This window comes from Cynocephalus volans, chromosome 15, assembly GCF_027409185.1.
Source record: "Cynocephalus volans isolate mCynVol1 chromosome 15, mCynVol1.pri, whole genome shotgun sequence".
In the NCBI taxonomy this organism is placed as follows: domain Eukaryota; kingdom Metazoa; phylum Chordata; class Mammalia; order Dermoptera; family Cynocephalidae; genus Cynocephalus; species Cynocephalus volans.
The window spans coordinates 22,130,104-22,152,749 of NC_084474.1; positions in this window are offsets into that span (position 1 = coordinate 22,130,104).

Here is a 22,646-nt window from a genome sequence, read left to right on the forward strand (position 1 = left end):
GTTTCTTTGCTGTGTGTATAGCTAGAGGTTTTGTGTGTGTATAGCTAGAGGTTTAGATGATAGGCCCTACAAACAAGTCTTAGAATTAAAGGAACTTTGCTACTTACTAGTTATAGCTTTAGAAACTTAGTGTCTTCCCTTGTAAATGGGAAAATCGCTGTACACCATTCATAGGATTAGCTGACATAGTGCATGTAAACATCCCAGCACATAGAAAAGGCACAATAAATGTCAGGTCTCTTTTTACTGGCTTATTTCATGGAAAGTTTGGGGCAGGTTGTTTCACACAGGCTAGCACATTGGACAGCAGGCTGGTGGCAAGATGAAGATGTACATTCTTGTGCCCACTAACCCTATGGTTGGCAAAGGAAACTCCCTTAGTATTTCTGCACTGAGTCCCCACTATGGTCTGGCCTCACAGCTTTGGGGTTATCCTGTCAGCCATTCATGACTGATAGAAGAGCCTTCTCAGAGGGCTTTGCTCTTGTGCTCTGTCTGCACAGAGACAAATCATGACTTCTCATTTCAGTCTTATTGTCAGTTTCTTCAATCATCTCTTGGTGCTTCCTTCCACTTATGCATGTCGTGGAAGGTCTGAAAGCCTAGAGACCACCCTTATTCCAGCTCCATTCATGTTGTGATTTCTCACCTACTGAAAACTGTTCTGTTCGGGTGTCATTCAGCAGCTGGCTTCCTCCTGCTCTTTTTATTTCTCTTCTTTGCTTTACAAATTAGAGAGAAAAATTCTTTCCTTGTTTTTATTTCTGTCATGGGGCTAAAAACTGGGTAAGAGCTGGTTTATATTAAATATATCTTTCTAGGTGCCCAAAAAGCAGGACCTCTAAGGGATCTGTAGAATTTGTTTTTAAGATTAAGTACACCTGGGATGTACCTGTTGAGTTTCTAAGCTGTAAATAAATACTAAACTAGTGGGTTTTTCACCAGGATTTTAACTACAGAGTCATTTCCTTCAGTAAAATTCTAAGTGAGACTCGTTTTTGAAATGGCAGGTGAAGAGAGACTTCAAACTCTGTATTCTAAGCAAATGGTGTAGCCTCCCAAGGCTATGTACCATCTGCCAGCTATGTGTCTAAATTGTTACAGCTCAAATCCCACTCCAGTAAACAACATTAACCAAAAGGTTCACTTTGCTGAATCATTTTCAAGTCCTAAAAAGTAGTTCACACTGACATTCAGTGTGGCATGGATGTAAAAACATCATTTTAGAGGAAGGATGACCTGAGTTTGAGTAATTTGAAGTAAAAGATGAGAATTAATAATAATAAAATCATAGTAAGTAACACTTATTGGGAAGTTACTCTCTCCTGATTCCTGGGCTTAGCACTTTACCAACGCTGTTTTGTTGAATTCTCAACATAGCCCTTTGAAGTAAGTACTAACATCACCCAGTTTTGCAGTTGACAAAAGTTAAGACAGAGAATTTCAGTGACTTCAACTCACACAGATGGTAAATAGCAGAAGCAGGACTTAATCCCTGTCCTAAAACCCAAAACTATGCTTTGAACCAGTGATCCCCCAAATCAGGACTGAACAACTGCTCTTCCTTAGGTTCACAAATATCCCTGGAGAGCGCTGGCTGGTTAGCTCAGTTGGTTAGAGCACAGCCTTATAACATCAAGGTCAAGGGTTTGGATCCCCATACCGGCCAGCTGCCAAACAACAGCAACAAATATCCCTAGAAGAGATCATTAAAAATAGAAACCTTTGGTTTCACACTAAGAATGCTGACTCACAGGGTCTCAGACCCAAGCTGAAGAATCCTAATGGGAACCACGGGTTAGGCCCTACTCTCTAATGACCCCTGGATTCTCAGTCTGTATCAGAAGACTACAGATATTTCTACAGAAAGACTGCTGGGTTTGCAGTTAAAGAAGCAGGCTTTCATCATTTGAGTAAGCTACTTGATGGTGTTGCACTTCAATGTCATATCTGAGACCAGTATCATAATATGTGGTCCCTGTATCTTTTAGATTTGTAATAAAGGTCAGAAAAGATAATACAGAAAGAACACTGAAAATGCTAGAGTGCTATTTGCACACAGAACATACACTCATTACTATAGTCTTTCACCTCTCATCCCGTGTGTGTAGCAGACAGCTTCAGTGCCCTATTGACAACTAGGATCCTGTTTTTAGCACTCTTTTGAAAACCTTGCCCCTAAACCCACACTCAGTGCCTTTGTTTTCAACAACTAGTACCTGTGGGCCTTCTGAAAGCTATGCTGGGGCAACTGAGGCTGCTTGGTGTTCAGAGGTTTATTCTGTGGAAGGAGGCGCTTGTCCAAAGGAGGCAGGTGTGGGAGAAAGTGCAGCCCACTCACCAGCTCAGGTCAGGACAACCCTGAGGCATAACTTGCTCTCCGGCTGGCACTCCTTGGCAGGGTCAGGACTCCAGGGTTTAGCCTGGGATTACATCCTTGCATGGCTTTTGCCCCTTTTCTGGCCTATCATGCTCACTTACTTACTGAGCTCTGTCCCGCGCAACCGTCTCGCCAGCAAGAACGACGCGGCACACACAGGATCCTTCTGCAGTAAAGCTTTAATGCGTCTTGAGAGGCAGAGCACAAGCTTATCGGGGCGGAGACCCCAAGTACAGAAGCCCGTTCCCTTTTATAGAAAACTGTCCCTCGCCTAGGACGTGTCCCTCTCTGACTGGCGGTCGTGCATCAGCCCAGATGACGCCACGGGAGAGGCAGAGACTAGAGGTGGGGAAATTCCCAGCACATGCGCTCTAGACTTGTTTTTGCCGATTGTCAGTGTCGGCCGGCGCCATCTTGTAATGGCGATTACGGTGTAACGTGGGCAGCTCCCCACAGAGCTCTCTTGGGAGCTCTTTCTTATCAAAGTACTTGCTCTGGAATCTTCTGCATAAGATATGCTCCTAGAAAACCCCATCTCTAGATTTTTGTCCCAAAGTCTGGGAGTAGTGCCCGTCTGTCCAAGACTCCACGTAGGCTCTCTTATAGCTTCCTCTTTATCTTTTCTTCTCCCCAAGCCCAGGTTTTTTGTTTTTGTTTTTTTTTAGTTCGGGGCTGTGATGCAGTCTTTGACTCTTCACTCTGTTCTCAACATTTGTTTTTTCTGCCTTTTGGTTGATGAAAAGGCCTTAAGAATCAGGGATAATCTCAGACAAGGCCAGAAGTAAATACAGGCTGTTTGCTTAGTGCCCGGCCACATCTCTTCACTGAGGCAATGAACGAAAGAAAAAGGGAAAGGGGAGAAATTGATGGGGCTAGTATTAATTAGTATTTCCAAAATATTACGCCACTCTATCAGTATCACAATTGTTTTCTTAGTTTTTGTTTATTGTTTATTTGCCTTTGACTCATTGGTTCCCAATGGTCAACATTTTGAAATAAGCCAGGCTCTGAAAGAGAAATACTGCATGTCCTCACTCATAAGTAGGAGCTAAAAAAAAATAATAAACAAATAAAGGGAGAAAGAAAGATACAACAATCACAAAAATTCATTAAACTTTCAAAAGGAAAGAACAGAACTGAGGCCACCATAGGTGGGAAAGAGGGAGGGGGGGGTAGCGAGAAACTGGTAAAGGGCCACAAAAAATAATTACATTGTGTAATGATAAATGTGGTAATTATCTTGATTTAAGTATCACATATTGCACAAAGGAATTGATATTCAGTGCTGTACCCCACAGATAGGTACAATCAATTATGTTTCAATTAAAGATAAATAAGACAAAAAATTGGAGGAATGCAGTTTCCCAAAAGCCACTTCTGCTGTTACTTTTTGTCTGCTTCTCGTCTCTTTTGAGGGGCAAGAAAGGGGCCCAGGATATACAACTCCGTGGTTTCTGATCTCTCTCTTCCACTCTTTATCCTGGGTTGGACAGGATTCATAGGGTGTGAGGGAAGTCAAAATTCCTGAAATTGCTAGATAAAAAAATAAAATGTCTGACCACTATGATGATTGGCCTTTTGACAAATCAAATATTTTTCACAACATGGCTATTTCAGATTGGTTTATTTGATCAAGCTATGGTAGGAAATTCTCTTAAAAAAATAAATAAGTACACCCTGAATTTTTTAAGTTAGTGCATCTTTTTGCCTGAATATTGAACAGTTATAGACCCAAAAATAGCTACAAGAAACTATTTTAGGGAATATGTTAACACAGTGATCTTAAAACAAGTGTTGCCAACTGTTTCAAGTCATATATTTAGAAGGAATCTGTTTACATTGTTTTGCTGTTCTAATAAATAAAATATAAGTGGTTTCATCATCTTTTAAACATCATACAATCTTTACATTGACAAATGTCCTAATTGGCCCAGGATTTTAAACCCTAATCTTTAGAGTGAGACAACGCATTTGTTTTCATGCCAGCAAGAGAAACAACTCTGGGGCCTGGTGGATAACAGAAAGAACCACTGTGCACCCCAACTCACTGCCTAGCACAATCTACATGATACTGGAACAGCCAGGTGAAAATCCAAACATTCAACCTCTCCAATGGTTGTTTCAGCTGCACATTGACAAATAGTTGGATTGATTGTATTTTACTCCTGGCTAACAGGTCTAAGTTTTTAACTAATGACTGACACAGCTGGATTTTTTTAAAAAATAAATTTATGAATGAGATGGCTTAGAAAGGAAAGCTTACAAAGAAAAAGATCAATTTCTAACTAATTTGGAAAACAAAAAATGACTAAAACTCTATAAACAATTCTAACCCAGGGCCCATTACAATAAGCTACTTAAAACTTTCTGGGAAGGAAGAAACACAAAGCCCACAAATGAAGGAAACCATCAATACTTTTAGGCACCTTGGGTTAAAAAGACTGAATTCCATTTCACAATCTCTCCAGTAAAATTTTAAATGATGGTTATAAACATATTATACTAGCCTGAAAATAGTAAAATGATTATCATATAATACTGCATATATAAGAAAATTAGTGTAAAAAATGTCATGCAATCAATAATCACATCTATGTTCATGTTAAGATATACAGGCTGGCCTTTTAGCCCAGTTGGGTAGAATATGGCCTTGTAACACCAAAGTCAAGGATTAGGTTGCCCATAACAGCCAGCTGCCAAAAAGCAAACAAACAAAAAAAGATACACACAAAAATGGCAACAATCCTGTTAAATTTGTGGCACTATTTTTCCTTTTCTATGTCTTCAAAACTTTCTGTAGTGTGGTTAAATTGCTCATAACAATATAAAAATATGAATTCGTTGAAAAACACATCAGTTTTAAAATGAGCACATAGGCACACCTTACAGAGAGCTCTGAAATCAAGCTGCATCTTGTCACCGTTTCCAGTCAGTGCTCATGACAGAATTGCCACTGCCTCTGTTCCTGAAACTCGCAGAGCAGAGATCTGTGAATTGGGGGTGATTCCAGAGACAACAGCAGAGCTCTCTTCAAACCTGCTTCATGATAACACTCATTCCATGATTTCGACTTAATTAGTGATTCAGAAAAGTTGGACTCTAAAGTGTGATGAAGTTTTGAGGATACATTTACCAATTTTTTTCTGCCTCCATTTTCCTTTTTATGTAGGTATATGGAGTGATAAATTATCAAAGATTTCTGGGTCTAATCAAGGCTAAGAGAACTCTTTTCAACAAGCATAAAATGAACATTCTATGTTATGGGAATCATTATGCCATAGTTTAACTGGCAGCCATTTTTCTTCTTTAGTGATATGTAAATACTGGTAGATCCTACAATCAGTGGTGTCTTACTTAGACTGAATGAAACACAGCATTAGTGTGGTGATGAGCCACAAGCATATTTAGCAGGTTTTGTAGGTACTTTGGCAGTCATTGATTATTTTGGAACTACATTTTCTATTTTGCTTAACATCATACACAATATTTAGGAAATATCATTAACCAAATTAACAGGGAGTTGTAAATGGATAGAGGTCCCAAAAATATAAGGGACAGTAAAATGATACGGAAATTGAAGACAGTTAAAAATAATCTAAAGAAAAATAGGTATAAGGGACTCTTTATGACTTCTAATCATTAGGGAGAACTAACAATCTTTAGGGACAAACATGGATATGAGCACACAGAGGCAGGCAACCATAGGACAAGGGCTGTGGTTTTCATTACCACCATAGAAGCAAAACCAGGGGAACAGAACATTTAACTACTTCTACTCTCTACCTTTACCTAGTAAGTGGGTTAATGAGCCCACTTTGACCAGTGGCTACTGCTTACTGGACTGTAATACAATTAACATGTTTGTACTTTAATTAGATATGGATTAGGCCCATAAGTCTCCTTGTTCTGGAAAAAGAAGAAAATATTTGGTGCCAGTTCTTCCTAACTTATGAACATTTCAAAATCCAAGTTTTATGGTAAGAGTGATAGTGAAATTGTCTTCTCTAAATGTTTGTTGAAGCTAATCCCTTCTATGAATATAACATAAGGTCCTAAGATGAATCTGGAAATGAAGATTTTTTTCTTACCCTCAACAGAGAAATATTAAAAGAAAAGAACTGAGGTTGGACTATACTGTGGTCATTCCACACATTCTTTTTAAGACCAAAGTGTCCTAACTTCAGGAAGCGAATGTCAGATGCTTGTGAGGCTCTCTCACTGGTTTTACAGGGAATGGAAAAAGAGGTTTCTCCAGAAAGAATGAAAATTTCCAATGTCAGCTCTCCCAGGAAGTGATAAATTCTAGGTCAGGAAACGAAGACTTTGTGGAGAGGTATTAGTTTAGGGGTTGGCCAGGAGCTAGCTGGACCAGAACTGCTGGTCTGGTGATAGCTAGAGCATTTCAAGGAGGTGGGCAGGGCCCTAAATTGCTACTTTCCACATGAAGGCAAGCTAGGACAAGGCAGAATACAAACCTCACCAGACCCTCTTGGCATAGGTCCTGGCCTGTGCAATTTTTCTCTGTCTGGCATAAGTAATTTCCTTCTGTAATAATTTTAGTACTTCCTAATGTCAATTTACTTTTTGGTAATATTGTTTCCTTCCCGCTTCCTTACTGTGATGACATTTATTACAAGGAAGGGGAAAGCAGCGTGTCCCAGATTCTGTTTATGCATCACCCCAGATCCATGCACTTGCCTTGCTTTCTGGGCTGTGAAGCCCTCAACAGGGCTCACCCTTTTCCATAGGTCATGAAACCAGCTGTCTTCTCCCTCCAGTGCAGCTACAGATGTAGAGGCTCAACGCAAAAGCGAATGACGAAAACATGGACTCTGGGGCCCAACTGCCTGGATTCAAATTCTGGCTCCACCACATACTAGCTGTGAGAACATGGGCAAGTCACTCTGCTCCTGATGCATACTTTCCTAATCTTTAAAAGCAGAGTAATAACAGAGCCTGCCTCACGGGGTTATTGTGTGCCACTGAATGGATCAATCAATAGAACAGTGCCAGATACATGGTAAGAACCATATTATGCTACCACCATCAACATCATCATCAATATCATCGTCGTCATTTTAAGGTCATAATGGCACTGGGAGATTGAGGGAGATGGTAAAAAGAAAAGCAAGAGATTAGGAGCCAGCGTCCTTCATGACGACACCCAAAGAGCGAGGGAATGAGGGACTGGGTGAAGTCGGTGGTATAACCCCCAGGTGGGGTGAACCAAATGGGTTCGGGGAGATCTAAGAACACCTCAGTTCCGTCGGGCACAGCATAGGTAAACTGCCAGCTTCACCAGGAAACATTCACTTCTGTCCTGTATGCAATGTGGCTTCAGCGAGAGTGCGCAGAGTTGGCGGAGAGCGAGACGCAGCGCCCTGACCCCGCACCGCCTGCGCCTGCGTGTGGGGCAGAGGCTGCAGCGGCACAGACAGTGGCACCGGCAGCGGTGGGGAGAATCCGAGAGAACTGGGCAGGGGAGGAAAGGGGGCAGAAGATCCCCGGAGAAAAGGACGTCAAATCATACAGGACTGTACTAAGACCACAGCTGAGAGCCGAGCTATGGCAGGGCCTATAGCCTCCAATCTGGACAACCACCAGGACAGGACAGGACCGGACCTCAGCAGGCGCCAGCACGGAACACCCCCTGGCTCTGCAGAATGAGGGCATTTCACAGGACATAGGCCATTGCTTGGAAAACACGAGCAGCGCACAGACCAGAGTGCCCACAGGCCCCCAACAAGTTAGCTATGATTTTCCCTGCTCCCAGATACCAACTAGGAAAGGCAGAGGGGGGAAAGAGAGGGAATTTCTAAGAAAGAAGAACCACTCCTGAAAGGGAGTGCATCTTTGAATTGATTAAAAATTTACCCAAAAGGTACAATGTAAACTGGAGGAAACTGAGCTATATTTTCCTAGAAAATTTAAGCTTATCCCTCCCGTCTCCTTCCTCCATCAAAGAAGAGATGCCGGATGACATCTGTTATAGATCCTAAAGGAAGTTTCATTATCTTTGTATATCAGAAGAACTTGCAGAAATAATTGGGGACTGAAAAATCATCATTGCAGAACTCAGGTGTGTAGAGTGCTTATTTTTGATAATAAAACTCTTTGGGACTTGTAACATTGAATGTTAAGATCTTCATACCTTTAAAAATTCCCTGTACTTTACTATTATCTGTCTAAGGCCACTTGCACTTAACTATCATCGTTTTTTTTCCCCTGAAGGAGTGATTGGGAGGTGCAAGAGGTGGGCGCCAGTTATTTAATGTGCCTGAAACCAGAAAGGGGGAGGAGGGGTCAGCTGAGCTCATGTCAAATGGGCCGCGGATTCCGCCCGATTCTCACTGGAGTAAACAGCACACATTCCTTAAGGTCATGCAAGTAAAGAATCTCAAGCATGAATAATTAATAAGGATGTACAAGATGTCAGAATTCACGTTCCCTGGATTTGCTAAGATACAGATAAATTGGAATCTGACAAAAACAAATTGTGTTTAATAACCCTTAAAAACGTGATCCCTGAAGCATTCTGCACTGCTTCGGCTGCCCCTCGTCCAACTTCTTCTATCTTAATTTACAGTTGACAAAGACTAGTAAGAAAAAAAATGTTTGAACTTGAGTAACAAAATCAGTTACAAAACCACTTACTTTATCACATATTTAATGTGCTCCCCTACCACTTTTTAAATATATATATATATATATATATATATATATATAACTTTCTAATCTCTCTATTTAGGGAAGACACATAAAGTATCATTTAGTTTGAGCTTTCTCAGCGTCTTCCAAAGCCCATCCTGGCATCAGTGTCACGGAATGAATCGTCCTTGCTAACTTTCTTGCTTAAGTGAAAGAGATGGGTGGTAGAAACTAGCCTCACATAGATCAGGAAAATAAAATAGCCAGGGAGAAATTATATTACTACATAATTCTGTATTCCTTCGAATTCCTACTCGCCATTTCTCCCTGGCGGATTCAAACCTCTCCTTTATTACATGGCAAATAATATTCATCTTCCTTTCTCAGATTGCCCAAATATTTTCTTCCTTCAAAAATAGATGTGCCCAGTTAAGATTCAACCATACATGTCTCACAACTAAAGAAGAGAAAACATGAGTACTATAAATTACTCCAAAAAAATATAACACAAATGATGCCCCACTCCTACCTCCCAAAAAGGAAAGGATTACCAAAACTCAAGATAGACTTTAAGTGAGTCTACATTTTTTCAGCAACTCTATAATTCTACCTAGAGTTAAATTGTCTTCGGTGTGTGTTTTTCATGGTGCTATGTGTATGTGTGTGACCCAATAATATAATTACATATTTCTTCAGAGCCTTGGCAAAATATCAAAAAAAAAAAATTCCTTTTTTCTGTCTCAAGTAGTTTACTTTGATATTAAGAAAAATTATGGAATTAAAAGTGGGATAGGGGAAAAGGGGAAAATATATTTTACAAGTCAGCCATTGACTATAAACACTACATTAAAAAATAATATTTTCTGATAAAGTTGGAACTTCCAATCACTGAGGAAATGATGCATTATTCACTAAATGGTGTTGGAACAAATTACCAATCATTAAAGTAGTTCATTTATTATACAGCACCAAAATAAATTTCATATGGATTACAGATTTAAATATAAAAACTAAAACCATTAAATATTAACAGAATGTAGGAGTGATGATTTCTGTAATCATGTGTGGAGAAGGCCTTTGTAAGGATTGTGCCAAAAACAGTCACCGTTAAAAAAGAAAAAGATATTGTTCACTTTGGTTAAATAAAAATTAGAACTTACTTATATCAAAGAACCACTGTGAAAAAAAAAGAAAGTAAAGCAATACAGAAAATTCAGGAAAAAAAATTGTAACATATGATTGGAATAGAATTGAGGTATTAAAAGCCTTTCACATTCTCACAAATGAATTAGAAAAATGAAAATATTTGTAGAAAAAATTACAAACAAAATGAAAAGGCACTTCACAAAACGTTAAATCAACCAGTCCATAAGCATATGAAAAAAAGGCACAAAGCACTGATAATCAAGGAAATGCACATTAAAACAATAATCAGATGGTATTTTTTATTGATCAAATACTCAAAGATTTTTTTAAAGCTAAAATTCTAGAGATTGGCAAATGTTTGGAAAAATGAAATGTTTGGGGGATATAAATTGGTGGGCACTATGTGTGAAAAGACCTGGAATTATTCTTCCACCTTTCCCATGGCTTTCACTCCTGGAAATTATCCTAAAGGAGTAGACACCAATGGCAATTTAACAATATATATCTAAGATTCACAAAACAGATTGATTCATTCACATCCATTCCTCCTCCCTCAGAGCATATTTCTGTCAATAAATATAAATCCACGTACTCGATTTTAACGGCCTTCTAATATTGCATTGAGTAGATGTATAACTTATGTATTCATTTCTGTACTGATAGACATTGATACCATTTCAAGATTTTGTTTTTGTTAAAAAATGTTTCAGAAAACATTCTACTAAATATATCTGTACACATCTCCAATCAGTTTCATAAGATTAATTCCTAGATATAAATTAGTGAGTCAAAGTGTGCCCACTTAAAATTTAAATGCATAGTTGTAAAAAGCTGTAACAATTTAGTCTCACTAGCAATGTGCATGTACCATTTTTCCACACCCTTACTTCAGAGAATATTTACAGTCATTTTTAGCATTGTCTTTCTTATAGGTGAAAATAGTATCTTATTGCTTTTTTAGGTAAATTCTTTTTTTTTTTTTTTTACATAGTGGAGCATGAATTTGCCCATTTTTCTGTTATCATTTTTCCTATTATTTTTCTCATTTTAAAAATATCTGGTTATATCAAAAATATTATTTTTTCTTCATACATGCTGCAAGTAAGTTCTCCCAATATAGTTATTTTTAACTTTGTTTATGTTGGGTTTTTTTAGTATAAAATTTTAAAATCTATATGGGGTTATATCTGCAGACTTTTCCTTTATGGCTTTTGTGCTTGATGATTTCCAGAAAGTTCTTCCCACTCAGCACAAGTAATAGAAATATTTACTACATTTAGGGTTTTTTTTAATGTTTTATTATGAAAATTTTCAAACATACATAAAATTGAAGAGAATAACACATAGACCCATCCCAGTGTCCACAATTATCAAATACTTGTAATTCTTGCTGTATTTGTTTTACCAATTTTTCTTTGGTGAAGTATTTTAAAGCAAATTCCTGACATCATATCATCCCTATATCATTTATTACACATCTCTAACATAATTTTCTTACCAATACACAATAGTTTCACACCTAACAAAATTAACCATATATATTCCAACCATAATCAAATTTACCCACTTGACTAAAAAGTGTCTTTTTATACTTGTTTGTTCGAATCAGTATCTAAATAAGGCCCACACACTACTTTGGATTTCATGTCTCTTAGAACTCTATTACCCTGAGGAAGTCCTGTTTTTTTTCTTTTGTTTTCTTTTTGTTGTTGCTGTTTCTTTGCTATTGAATTTTGGCACAAGCCAGATCAATTATTCTAAAGAGTACTTCCATTTTTCTGATGTAACCATCTACTTCCTTGTGGTGTCATTTGACTTATCTCTCTAAACCTGTGATTTCTGTAAATACAAAATAGCTTTAGAAGCTAAATTAAACTGGAGTTTAGCTTTCTTGTTTTTTTTCAAGAACACTTGATAGGTATTACTGTGGGTTACCTATAGCATCACATCAGAGTCAAACAGCATCTGATTGTCCCATTTAATGATGGTAGGATAGATCAGTGGATTGATTTAGTTCCCTCATGAGCTAGAGCTGTGTGGTTTCCCTAAATTCTCTTATTTTAATTGCAAATTTTCAGAGTAAGAATTTGGCACCTAGTTGCTTCAGAGAGGGTCCAGTGATTTTATTTTACTTTTATTTTTTGCATCATGAACAAATAAGTTTTTATATATTCAGTGTATCAATCATTTTCAATAGTTGGTTGTTAGGATTTTTTTGGATACTTAAATTGTGCCATTTTGGGCCAATGGGAGCCTTTTCAAGTTAGCTTCTATGGCCTTTGTCATAAAATTAATAAGTTTTGAAAGCAAACTTTTAATTTCAGAATAGTTTTTTGTTTATAGAAAAATTGCAAAGATAATACTAAGAGTTCCCATATAGTCCACACTCATTTTCCTGTTATTACACCTTATATTAGTATGTACATTTGTCACAATTCATGAGCCAATACTGATACATTGTTATTAACTAAAGTGCACACTTTATTGATAATTCCTTAGGTTTTACCTAATGTCCTTTTTCTGTTGCAGAATCCCATCCAGAATACCATACTGCATTTAGCTGTCATATCTCCTTAGGCTCCTCTTGGCTGTGACAGCTTCTCAGACATTCCTTGATTAGTAACAGTTTTTAATACCTAAAGTTCATCTTGTATACTTCCTGCTTCAGATCTGCAATCCATCATGTCTCAAATTAACCTGATTTCTCTAGTGGAGAATCATATTTAAAGACTACAAACTGGGGCCGGCCCTGTGGCTCACTCGGGAGAGTGCGGCACTGGCAGCGCCGAGGCCGCGGGTTCGGATCCTATATAGGGATGGCCCGTGCACACACTGGCTGAGCATGGTGTGGACCACACCGTGCTGAGGGTTGCAGTCCTCTTACCGGTCAAAAAGAAAAAAAAGACTACAAACTGGAGAACAGGCATGCTCATGTCACTGCCTTTAGGGTTTCTGAGTAAACACAGTTACAAACTATGACTTCTGTTGAAAAATATCTTCATACTGATATTTACAAAGCAAAGTAACATTATAGAATTTTTACTTAAATTATTTCACTTTACACTTTAATCTATTTTCTCTTATACTGAAAAATCTTGATTCCTAACAACATAGACATAATTATTTATTAGTGTTGTTTTACGATGTACAAAAGTTTTAAAATAATAATACCAATACCACTACTGGTAATTAGACTACTAAATGGAGTTTAAGATTTCTTGGCAGATTTTTCCCCTTGTAATATATTTCAATAAAGGTGTATAATCAAAATACATTATTCTAAACTCACTTGAAAGAATGCTTCTCTTTGTGCAATATGATATTGGGTTAGGTATATTTATTTCTTTTTTCTTTTTTTCATTTTTAGGGATTGTCTGTTTTTTATTAAGTTTATTTTATGATTATGTAATACATGTATGCTTCCAAGGCCTTTACAAAATATATATATTCAAAATTATTTTCAAATATTTGTATTTAAAATATATTTAAATATATAATAAAGTATATTTTATATATATATTTATAGTCAAAATAAAGGCTATGGTATAAAAAATAAAAATATTCAGAATAGTCTCATTTACTTTTCTGTTTTTTCCAATCCATTCTTTCTTCCCCCATAGAAAGCCATTATAATTTGACTTTGTTTATAAATCCAGTGTTTCTTTTGGCCAAAATAGACATATGTATATTTGTGTGGATTTGCTTATGTATATTTGCATATATATGTATATATGTGTATATATACACATAGAGAGGGAGAGAGAGAGAGAATTTATCCCTTTCTAATTGTCAGCAATAACATTGTGTTATGATTTTAGAACTTTTACATATTGTAGGAAAATATAAATAAGTCATTATGATAATGTAAAAAATGAAAAACTTTAGTGTAAAATAAAAGAGATAAAAGTGAAAAATAGACCAATGCCAGCCAGGTGGCAGAACAGGAATCCCCAGACTCTTTTTCATGCCACAGAGACACCAATTCAACAATACATTGATCAATCTAGAAAACTGTTAAGAGGTTTGTGCATCCAAGGTAAACACAAAACTAGCCATATCTGAGCCAGTAGAAAAATTTATGGTGCTCTCCCACCATAGTTATTTGCCATGGCACAATGTTATGCAATTGAGAATAAACTCCCAGCTGCCAGATTCTCTCTAGGTAGTAGGAGAAAAGACTGGACTGCTTTCCAATGTTCTGATTTTTCAGAGGAGCTGCCTGAGGAATTGGCTTCTGTCTTGCCTGTCTTGAAGAGTTGACAGGACTCACCACACTCTAGACACCTGGGAACCGCTGAAAACAAAAGGGCTAGGTGGCACACTGCTTCTCCAGAGGACCTATGGTACAGCAGGCAGGAGCTGACACAGCTTGGTGGCCTTTCCCTCAGGGAAAAAAAAGAATAGTAGAGTATGCACCCAAAATTCTAGCTTCTTGGAGGGCTGCCTGACGGACTGGTTTTTGTCGCTCCTTCTCAGAGCACTGACGGGACCTGGCATACTCTAGATGCCTGGGAGATGGTGAGAACAAAAATGAGCTAAACAGCATGTTGCTGTTTCAGAGGACCTGTGTAGTACAGCAGAAAGACACCAGAGGAAGCGATATATCACAAAACTAACCAGTAAATTTCTTTAAATAGGAATCTACATGCACAAGTCAAGAGAAGACATATTCACAGAAAAGGTTTGAGAAGCCCCCAGAATATCCATCCAGGCTAATTAATAACAGTCCTTCCCTAAGCAAAGCTAGTTTGTAAAGACTGAGAGAGCTAGTAGTTAGAAAACAAGCAACCCAATTTAAAAATGGGCAAAAGAGCTAAGTAGGCATTTCTCTAAGGAAGATATACAAATGGCCAACAGACATACGAAAAAATGCTCAACATCACTCAGCATCCGGGAAATGCAAATCAAAACTACACTGAGATACCATCTCACCCCAGTTAGGATGGCTAAAATCCAAAAGACCCTGAACGATAAATGCTGGTGAGGCTGCGGAGAAAAAGGAACTCTCATACATTGTTGGTGGGACTGCAAAATGGTGCAGGCTCTATGGAAAATGGTAGGGAGGTTCCTCAAACAATTGCAGATAGATCTACCATACGACCCAGCCATCCCACTGTTGGGAATATACCCAGAGGAATGGAAATCATCAAGTCGAAGGTATACCTGTTCCCCAATGTTCATCGCAGCACTCTTTACAATAGCCAAGAGTTGGAACCAGCCCAAATGTCCATCATCAGATGAGTGGATACGGAAAATGTGGTACATCTACACAATGGAATATTACTCAGCTATAAAAACGAATGAAATACTGCCATTTGCAACAACATGGATGGACCTTGAGAGAATTAAATTAAGTGAAACAAGTCAGGCACAGAAAGAGAAATACCACATGTTCTCACTTATTGGTGGGAGCTAAAAATTAATATATAAATTCACACACACACACACACACACACACACAAAAAAACGGGGGGGGAAGAAGATATAACAACCACAATTACTTGAAGTTGATACGACAAGCAAACAGAAAAGACATTGTTGGGGGGGAGGAGGGGAGGGAGGAGGGAGGGAGGTTTTGGTGATGGGGAGCAATAATCAGCCACAATGTATATCGACAAAATAAAAATTAAAAAAAAAAAAAAAAAACAAATGTGAAGATACCAAAACAAAGTTACAAGGGACATGAAGAAATAGGCAAAAATGGCCCAATTATAAGAATAAAATAAATATTCAAAATAGCACTAAAGAGGAAGCATATTACATTGAAAAAGAGTAAAAACAATGCCTAAGGAATTATAGGATGCCATCAAGCAGAACAATACCCATATTATGGGATACCCAGATGAATAAAAAGGAAACAAGGTGGCAGAAAGTTTATTTAATGAAATGATGGCTAAAAACATCCCAAATTTGGGGAAGGAAATAAACATCCAGATTCAAAAATCCCAACAAGATATCAAATGTGATAAATCCTAAGAAGCACCCACTAAGACATATTATAATCAAATTGTCAAAAGTTAAAGACAAAGAAAAATTTGAAAGCAGGAAAACTCCTCTACAACTGTAAATAGATCTTTCAACAGAAAACTTCAGGCCAAAAGGGAATGAGATGTTATATTAAAAAGGGCTAAAAGAAAAAAGGCTGCCAACCAAGAATACTATATCTAGCAAAATCCTCCTCCAAAAATAAAGGAAAATTAGACTTTCCCAGATAAACAAAAGCTGAGGAAGGTCATCACCACTAGACTTATTTTATAAGAAATGCTAAACTGAGCTCATTAAATCAAAACAAAAGATGCTAAACAGCAGCACAGAAGCATATAGAAGTATAAAGCTCACTGGTAAAGATAAATATATGGACAAATACAGAATACTGTAAAACTGTAACACTGGTGTATAAAACAATCTTAATTATTGTATAAAATTAAAAGACAAAATTTTAAAAAATTATTAAAACTATAAAAATATATTAATGAACACAATATAAAAAGATGAAATGTGTGACATCAGTAACATAGGTATGTGCAGAGGGAAAAGTAAAAGTGTGGAGTTTTTGTACACAACTGAATTTAAATTATTATCAGGTTAAAATATATTATTGTAACTATACAATGTTTTATGTAAGTCCCATGGTAAGTACAAAAATAACAATAAATAAATAAATAAATAACACCTATAGAAGAAACATAAATGAAAATGAGAAAGTAATCAAAACACATCATTACAAAAAAATTAATGAAAAAAATTAGTGAAAGACAAAGAAGGACAATGAGAGAGAAAAAGAGGGGCAATAGAGTTACAAGACAAAGAGAAAACAATTAACAAAATGACAATAGTAAATTTTTCATTATTAATAAGTATTTTAAATGTAAATGTGTTAAACTCCACAGTGAAAACACATAGAATAACTGAGTGGATAAAAAATAAGATACAATTGTATGCTATTTGCAAGAGATTCACTTGAGATTTAAGGACACATGTAGGCTAAAAGTGAAGGAATAGAAAAAGATATTCTATACAAATAGTTACCAAATGATAACCAAAAGAGAGTTGAGGTGGCCATATTTATATCACAAAATAGACTTTAAATCAAAAACGGTCACAAGAGACAAAGAAGAACATTATATAGTAAAAAAGAGTCAATTCATGTAGAAGATATAACAATTATATATGCACCCAATATCAGAGCACCTAAATATATGAAACAAGCATTAACATACTGAAGAGAGAAATGAATGGCAACACAATAATAGTTCAGACTTTAATCCTCCTTTTCAATAATGATTACAACATTAGTGCAGAAAATCAAGAAGAAAACAGAAGACTTGAACAATACTATAGACCAAATGGACTTAATAGACATAAATAGAACATTTCACCTAATGTTCTCTTGGATAGATTACATGTTAGGTTACAAAACAGATCATAACAAATTTAAGAACACTGAAATCACAGCAAGTATTTTTTCCAATCACAGTGAAATAAAACTAGAAATCAATAGCAGAATGAAAACTGGAAAATTCACAAATACTTGAGAATTAAACAACAAATTTTATAACAACCAATCGGTCAAAGAAGTAATTAAATTAAAAAACAAAAACTCATGGATTCAGCAAAGGAATGTCACGTGGAAAGTTCAGAACAATAAATGACATTAAACAAGAAGAAAGATCTTAGATAACTGAACTTAAGGAACTAGAAAATAAACTAAGCTCAAAGCTAGCAGAAGAAAGGAAATAATAAAATTAGAGCAAAAATAAATGAAATAGAGAATAGAAAGTAAACAGCAAAACTAAGATTATTTTTCTGCAAAGATAAAATTGACAAATTTTTAGCTAGACTGAGAAAAAAGAGAAAAACTCAAACAGAATGAGAAATTAAAGAGGTGGCCTTACTACTGATGCCACAGATATAGAAAAGATTATAAGAGACTATTATGAACAATTATACAGCAACAAATTGGATAACCTAGGAAAAAATGAATAGATTCCAAGAAACATACAACTTATTGAGACTAAATCATGAAGAAATAGAAAATCTGAACAGATCTATAGCTAGTAAGGAGATTGAATCAGTATTTTGAAAAACCATCCAAGAAAGTAAAACCCACAATTAGATGACTTCACTGGTGAATTCTACCAAGAATTAATGCTAATCCCTCTCAAACTTTTCCAAAAAATGGAAGATAATGGAACACGTCTAAACTCATTTTATGAGGCCAGCATTATCCTGATACCAAAGCCAAAAAAGAACACTACTAAAAAGAAAACAATGGGCTAATAACATCTGTTATGAATATAGATGCAAAAGCCCTTGACAAAATTTTAGCAAACTGAATTCAACAGCGCGTTAAAAGGATCATGCACCATTACCAAAAAGGATTTATCTCTGGAGGCAAAGATGATTCAACCTGTAAAATAATCAGTATAATACACCACATTAATAGAATGAAAAATAGAAATCATCTGATCTTCTCAATAGATAAAGGAAAATCATTTGACAAAATCCAAAACCTATTCATGATTAAAACAAAATAAAACAACAACAACAAAAACACTCAACAAATTAGAAATAGAAAAATATTATCTCAACTTAATAAAGGCTAATATCACACTCAATTATAAAAAAAGAAGAAGAAAACTTTTTCTCTAAGAGCTGGAACAAGGCAGGGATGCCCACTTCTAGTCAACATAGTACTGGAAATCTGAGCCAGAGCAAATAGGCAAGAAAAAGAAATAACAGTCATACAAATAGGAAGGGAAGAATTAAAATTATCTCTGTTCACAGATGAAATGATCTCATATGTATAAAACCCTGGAGATTCCACACAAAATAATGGCTAGAACTAATAAATGAATTCAGTAAAGGTACAGGGTACAAAAATCAACATACAAAAATCAGTTGCATTTCTACACACTAACAAAAAACTATTTGAAAAAGAAATTAAGAAAACTATCCCACATACAATAGCATCAAAAGGCATAAAATACTTAGAAATAAACATAACCAAGGAGACAAAAGACTTGTACATTGAACACTACAAACATTGCTGAAAAAATGAAAGAAGCCATGAATAAATGGAAAGACATCCTGTGTTTCTGGAATGGAAGATTTAATATTGTTGAAATGTCCATACTACCCAGAATTACCTATAGATTCCAAGCAACTCCTAACAAAAAGTTAATGGCATTTTTATAGAAATAGAAAAACAATCCTATAATTCCTATGGGACCACACATGACTGAGAATAACTAAAACAATCTTGAGAGAGAAAAACAACACTGGAGACCTACAGTGTAGGTTTATAATATGTTTCGTAATTAAGAAATAGAAGTAATCAAAACATTATGTTACTCACATAAAGACAGTCATGGAACAGAACAGAAGGCCCAGAAATAAACATACATATATACAGTTAGCTGATCTGGGACAAGGGTGCCAAAAATACACAACGGGGAAAGATATTCCCCATGGTGGAAAGTACCAACAAATGGTGTTGGGAAAACTGGATATCCACATGCAAAAGAATAAAATTGGACCAATATTTTATACTATATACAAAAATCAACTCAAAATATATTAAAGACTTAAAGATAAGACCTAAAACTATAAAACTCCAAGAGGAAAACACAGGGGAAAATCTTCATAAAATTGGATTTGGCAATGATTTCTTGGATATGACACCAAAAGTACAGGCACCAAAAAAAAAAAAAAAGATAGATAAATTGGACCACATCAAAATTAAAAACTGTGCATCAAAAGATATAAACACTAGTGAAAGGACTACCATTGGATGGCACAAAATATCTGCAAATCATATCTCTGGTAAAGGGGTCTACAACTCAACAACAAGGAAACAACCCATTAAAAAGGAGAAAAGAAGTAGACATTTTCCCAAAGAAGACAAACAAATGGTCAGTAAGCACATTAAAAATGCTCAACAATACTAATCATTAGAGAAATGTAAATCGAAACTATGAGATACCACCTCACAGCCACAAGGATGGCTACCGTAAAAACAAAAACAAAGCAGAAAATAATGAGTCTGGGCAAGGATGTGGAGAAATTGGAAACCCTGTGCACTTTTGGTGAGAATGCAAAATGGTATACACACTATGGAAAATAGAAGGCAGTTTATCAAAAAATTAAACTGAATTACCACGTAATTCAACATTTTCACTTCCTGTTATGTACCCAAAAGAAAATCTTCATGACATTATTCTTGGCAATGATTTCTTGGATATGACACCAAAAGTACCAGTAACAAAAACACTAATAGATAAGTGGGTCTACCTCAAACTAAAAGGTTTCTGCACATAAAGGAAACAACACAGCAAACATGCAATCTATGGAATGGGAGAAAATATTTGCAAACTACATATCTGATAAAGGATTAATATTCTAAATATATAAGGAACTTCTACAACTCAATAGCAAAAAATAATAATAATAACCTGATAAAAGTTATTTGTCCATGTTTTCTTTTTCTACTTTAATGCCATGACTATACCTGATACTAATATGACTTAATACCTCATTTAGTAAGAAATTGTCTTTTATGCTGAGACATATTTCAAAAAGTTCTTGGAAAAATTCTTTTAATTCCATTTTTCCACAAACTCTTTGAAGTACTCTCATATATATTTCATATTTTAAAAGAGACCTTCAATTCCTTTTTTATTTAATTTTTTTAAACGAGGAATCGATGTTCAATTCTGTCTAATGTCTTTCTGAACCCGTGGGGATGATTAAATTGAAAACCTTTGCATTTCTTCAATAAATTACACTTAGATATGTGCTGCATTTTAATGTGCTGATAGATTCCATTTGTTACTATTTTAAGCCTTTTTGATCAATATGAATGTGTGATTTGTTTATTGATTTATTTTTTGTACAGTCATTATCAGTTTCATGTAAATGTCATATTTAGATCCTAAAAAATTTGGAAATTTCCTTTCTTTTTCTATTTGGAGCACTTTTAAGAAAAATTGGAAGCTAAATTCTAAAAGTTTGTCAGCACTCTCTGTGAAACCAACTAGTAGTTCTTGTCTTGTCATGGAGGGAAATGCTCAATATTTTCTCTATTTTGTTGGCAGTAACTGAACTGTGGAGACTTTATTAGGCTCATTGACCATTAGATATTCCTAAACATATTTTCATTTTATCTAAGTTTTCCATATTATTTATTTGCATATAGTTGCACAACAGTGACTTTTAAAATTTTTCCTCTGTTTCATTGGATAGTTTCTCCTTTGTCAATCTTATTTCATTGGTGTCTCTCCTTTATTAGATTTGGTTGCCAAAGTTTTTAATTTTATTTTTTTAAAGAACCTGTTCATTCATTTCTTTGCTTTCGTTTCTACCATTTTTCTCCTTTCTAGTTTGTTTCTTTCTAATTCTATCTTTGTTAATTCTTTCTTTCTTTTTTTTTTTTTTTTTTGGTTTGCTTTCCTTGGCACTTTTAGCTTGGGGGGGTGAATTTTAAGTTATTTACTTTTTTTAATCATCTTTCCAGATGATAATACTGATATTAAATGCAATGAATTTTCCTCAGAACACTGCATTGACAGCTTCCTATAAGTTGATATACATTACGTGTCCTTTACCATTAATTTCTAGAAATTTTGCAACTTTGTTTTATGTTTGACCTAAGAATTGTTTAAAAGAATTTAAAATTTTCACAAGGATGTTTCTTTTGAAAAAATACATGTATTTCCTTATAGATTTCTAGTTTTATTGATTTATGGTTAGAGACTGCTCCTTGAATTATTCTTACTTTCTGGAATTTATTCAGGTTTTCCTTGTGGTCCAGTCTGGTTGGTTTTTATAAGTGATACATGTGCACTGGAAAAGGGATTTTCTTTAATTTTGAGAAAAACACCATCTACACACCAGGTTACTTATTAATTTTTGTTTGTATTTTCTATTTATATATTAATTTTCTTCATCCAGTTGATTTGTCTGGCTCTAAGAAAAATGTGTTAAAGTCTCCTGTTATTAGTGTATTTCCATTTTTTCTTTTATCTCGTGTAGCATCTACTTTATAATTAGTGTTATTGTGTTATTTGTTATGTGTTGCTGACTTTAGTTTCAAAAAGTGTACTTCTCTGTCTCAGTTAATGTTTTTTGGCCTGAATTTTACCTTTTGTGATACCAAATTGTGATCCTTGCTTTATTTTTATTTGCATTTACCAGTTATATCTTCACCCATCCTTTTAATTTCAACTTTTGAATGTTTATTTTAATTTCATATTTTGGATATGGCATAGAGTTAATTTATCTTTGTTAGTCAATATAAAAATCTCTTTCCTTTTAGTAATCAAGATAAGCTACTACTTTTATTGATACTATTGATATATTTGCTATCATATTGCTTGTTACATTCATAATGTACTATGTGGTTTCTTCTTTCTACTTATTTTCTTTCAGTATTTAAGAAAGTTTGTATATTTGTTGTAGTCCTTACATTTAC